Genomic DNA, 4,540 nt, shown 5'->3' with positions numbered 1-4,540 from the left:
AAGCTCTACAAGAAGCCGCTGAGAACCGTCGAGGATATAGGCCGTCAGAATACCGACCGGATAGTGGAAGCCTTCAACAAGTTCGTGCGTAGACTTGTTGAACTTCCACTGACCGAGGACGAATGCCTGATTTACGACACCGACGGGCTTCAATACTAAAGACTAGAAGGAGATTGTTAGTCCCATTTTGTATATTTAGTCTTTTGTATTGTTTAAGTTATATGTTTAGGCCTACGGGTCATTTTGTATATTGTTGGGCCACGGTCCATTGTAAAGAAGCCCATTGGGCATTTGACATATCATACTTCTCATGCATGCTTCTATATAAATAGGGAGCATGCCATGAGAAGCAAGGTTGTTGAAGTTTGATATACATAAGAAAACCTTTTGCAAGATCTCTATTACTTTCTCTCTCTCTAACTTCTACTATCCGTGACTGAAAATAAGCTCAAGACCGAGACCTCTTGGTTGCTTAGTGTGATTTCCACTAGCACTAAGTTAGGTTGATCCAAAGACGTTTGATCCACCCAACTTGGGACCTACAGTCTCATACCCCAAAATTTTAAAGGATTATTAGAGATGATCATGCCAACATATTAGACTACTTATTGCACTAATATTTTTAGCCAACACTAAATAATGGGGAGTTGGGGAGCTAAGTATGGTGAAGCAAAGTCAAGCAAAGTCATTGATTTTTTAAATTTATAGAGTATGGATATTTCGATAGACGATAAGAGTCATAAGACCATGATCTTCTGACGCAGAATTATCTTCATATTTGAATTTTGATTTTTAATATCTTTTATTATTTTAAGTTATCTCGTTTCCTAGTTTATCTTTTCCATGTTTAGTATAAATAGGGATCCAAGGTTGTTTCGATTGTTAGTTTTTGATTAAATTTAATTAAAAGAACATTGTTCTTGGAACCTATGGTTCAGGTTATCGGTCTTTGACTAATTAAAGTGTCATGAGCCATTTGAATGCTTCCGTTCCGGCATCATTTGGTATCAGAGCTTTTGGTTCTCAAATGGCTCAACATGAGGATGAATGCTTGCTTGCTCGTAGATTCGCCACCAGAGGCAACGGCAGAAGTGTTTTCTACTCACGTGCTCGTAGAGAAGATCGACATCCTACTCGCAGATTCGCCGCCCGAGGCAACGATAGAGTCTGTTTCGATCCACGGGATCGAGGATATCAAACGACTCCGACAACGAGTCCGCGATCTTGAAGGGATCAAACGACTTCGACAACGAGTCCGGGATCTTGAAGAGATCCAACGGCTCCGAAAACGAGTCCGTGATCTCGAGTTACAACGGGAGATGCACAACGCGGAAACCGAGTCGAGCACCATCGTTTAGGACAAAGGTGGCGATGGAGAGCAGCAGCCGTTTAGCCGTCATCCAAAACCGGTTCGACGAGCCGATCTATCAAGAGTGTTTATCGAAAGGAAAAACCATATTCGATGAAGATGGGGTTGATTTCGATGAAGAAGAATGTTTGTTTTTGCAAAATAGTCTTAGCGGAGTAACACGTGATGAATCAATTTCCAAGGTCAATACTGCCACAAGAGTTGATGGTTCTATGGTGATAAAACGAGTGTTGATGGAAATCAGGAAGTTTGTTTGGAATTTTCATTAATTAAGGCTTCTAATTTATACTTGATTATGGAGCCAAGAAATCAGGTAATTAAATTTCAAATGGATGTTGAGATTTCATCAATTATGTCTTCGAATAATGTTGACTTTCTCGATATTCAAAATGGAATGGATATTGATTGTGGAAATTATATTTGCATAGCTTCCATGCATTACCGATTTCATCATCGTCATGCACATGAGGACATGATGGCTTATATTAATAAAGCATTTAACAGTTTTGGTCCACATGATTTAATAAGTAATATTCGTGGGATGTTTAACAAGTCGGATCAAAACAATATTACGGGAGAAGATAAGGATAATTCAGTTAGCGGGGAGCTAAAGATTAATATAGATGTGGGAGTTCAGATGAAGCCCAATAAACATGCAGAAGAACTTACAAATGGAAAAAAAGAAGCCGATCTTTTCGACGTTCTCAAGACTCGAGGACGAGTCTTTCTCGAAGACGGGGAGAATGAGATGGAGAGACCCGACAACCAATAGACCCAGGTGGTACGAGTTTATAGTCGGGTGAGGCGACTCGTGAAGTTCAATTAGTTGAGCGGGTAAAGTCGTGAACAAACATAAACCGTGCTAATGCTACATTCGACTGGGGCGGTATACGTTTAGAGTCGCGCAAGGCGTTTCGCAAAGTTGAATTGTTTGGCCATGTGATGAAGTTAATAAATAAGGAACGCGCTGATGTTCCTTTCGATCCAGGTGGCTTTGGTCCAAAGACACAACTCGAGGACAAATTTTTTCGAAGATGGGGAGTATGATGCAGAATTATCTCCATATTTGAATTTTGATTTTTAATATCTTTTATTATTTTACGTTATCTCGTTTCCTAGTTTATCTTTTCCATGTTTAGTATAAATAGGGATCCAAGGTTGTTTCGATTGTTAGTTTTTGATTAAGTTTAATAAAAGAACATTGTTCTTGGAACCTATGGTTTAGGTTATCGGTCTTTGACTAATTAAAGTGTCATGAGCCATTTGAATGCTTCTGTTCCAGCATCATCTTCTTTCAATAATAAACAAATAAGAGCTAACTGCTTACTCGAACAAACCAAAAAGAAAAAGCTTCTGTTAGTTGTTACTACGTCTTTATATAGAAGACTCAATTTCTATCCTTTATAATCTCGTTTTTTATCTTTTTATTATTATTATTATTATTATTATTATTATTATTATTATTATTATTATTATTATTATTTGTAGTATCCATTTTATAAGTTCTTTAGTATTGTTTCATATGTGTAAACATAACCCTTTACAAAAATTTGCTTTTGATTCAAGGATCGGGTTCACCATTGTTTGGATTTGATTTACTAGTTATTTGTTTCTTTTTTCATATAGCAAGCACATTTTTGTAAGTGAAAACCTTCTAGCAAGGCGCTAGAAGTATAGGAGAGAACAAAACAACATTACAAGACTAGAAGCGGATATTGTAAGTTTGTAACTTCCTAGCCCTGCTAATATCAACGTTCGATTCCTATTCGCAAACCAGAATAACAGAAGAATCAAAGATGTTACTAGTTAATTGGTATTGAATAATCGCTAATCCAGAGAAAAAATAAAATAAATAAAAAGCAAGCTAGATTTTCGTATACATCACAAAACAATGGTGTTGTGAAAGATTTTATGGATAGCAGCTTTTTATATACACATCCTTCTGGCCTAAATGAAGCTAATGCAATATCGAATGGAGAACGAATAAATGTGTGAGTGATTTTTTATCTTTATTGTTGCATTCGTTATTTTAGAAACTAATACGGCAAATCAAATTGCTAAAAAAGTGTGACTGATTTTTACCTTTTACCAAATAAATAATCTAAAGTAAATAATCTAAAGCGCCGAGGTGAATGTAAGCGATCCGCCATGTTGAACGGCTATGGTCGAAAAACATTTAATTTATTTACAACTTATAAATTAATTTTTAGATTTTCTATACTGAAAAATTTAAGCAACACGGAGTGAATAGATTTAAGAAACACAGAATGAATAAATATTTAAGATCTAAAAATTGGGGGTGGGTTCGGGAGGCCCGCACAAGTGAGTTCTGCAAAAGTAAGCAGCGTCAACACTCGGCCAGCCTATAACCCCTCCATAAATTCTTGCGCTCAAAAGATTATGAGTGGCGCGGCGACCGGCTCTCACCGCTCGCTTTGTTTTCCTTACTCATTAGTTTAAGGCAAGTTTTACAGTTGCACATATGCCTTCTACTTATACAACTCTGCTCTATATTCATTTATATCCCTTAGCCGATGTGGGATCAAGATATCAACCAGCTATTATGTTTTCTCTTTAATCATTTCAATCATTTAGTTATATTTCCACCATAAGAGGTTTGAATCAATCGGTCTTCTAACTTTTCGCTTTCGGTTTCGTTAATTGAAAGATCATGGAAACGATCGTATGCTCTTTGGTTTCGGTGGCCTTTTGGTTGTTTTGTTTGTTCGTTCATTTTTGATTTTGATTTACTTTGTTCGGTATTGGTATTGTTCATTTGTTAGGTCTTTAACGTGCTTTCAAACTAAGCGGGTCTTAAACGTGCTTTCAGTCTTAGTTCTAATAGATGAAGTTGGGTACATAATGAACATAATATTTCATACTCAAAAGGTTGTCGCTTAGAGTACCCATTGTGGGGCAGCGCCTCTACCACCTCAAAGCCATTTTAACAAAGTTGTGTCCGCCAAACTACAACACCAACATCACTAAAGGGTGCTAGCCCTTTAACGAACATCACTAAAGGGTGCTAGCTCTTTAACGACGTCCCGCACTTTGTGTGGGGTGGGGTCCACTTCCCTCCCCCAATCACATGCAAACACTTATTTATTTATTATTTTTATTTAAGTATTAGTTAATAAGCAGCGTGATAGTTAAAGTTAAAGGATGTGTTAG

General features: G+C 37.0%; 1 non-coding gene across 1 annotated transcript; it reads right to left on the bottom strand.

Moving 5' to 3' along the window:
• Nucleotides 1-3,670: 3,670 nt before the first annotated feature.
• Nucleotides 3,671-3,834, bottom strand: LOC143568347 (U12 minor spliceosomal RNA). Its single transcript, XR_013141563.1, has one exon. It is a non-coding gene; the product is annotated as a U12 minor spliceosomal RNA (small nuclear RNA).
• Nucleotides 3,835-4,540: the final 706 nt, after the last annotated feature.

This window comes from Bidens hawaiensis, unplaced genomic scaffold, assembly GCF_021521415.1.
Source record: "Bidens hawaiensis isolate Kalapana, Puna unplaced genomic scaffold, B.hawaiensis_p1.1 tig00023933_1, whole genome shotgun sequence".
Taxonomy (NCBI): Eukaryota; Viridiplantae; Streptophyta; class Magnoliopsida; order Asterales; family Asteraceae; genus Bidens; species Bidens hawaiensis.
The sequence above is the reverse complement of the archived record's forward strand: the minus strand, read 5'-3'. Positions and strand labels throughout refer to the sequence as shown.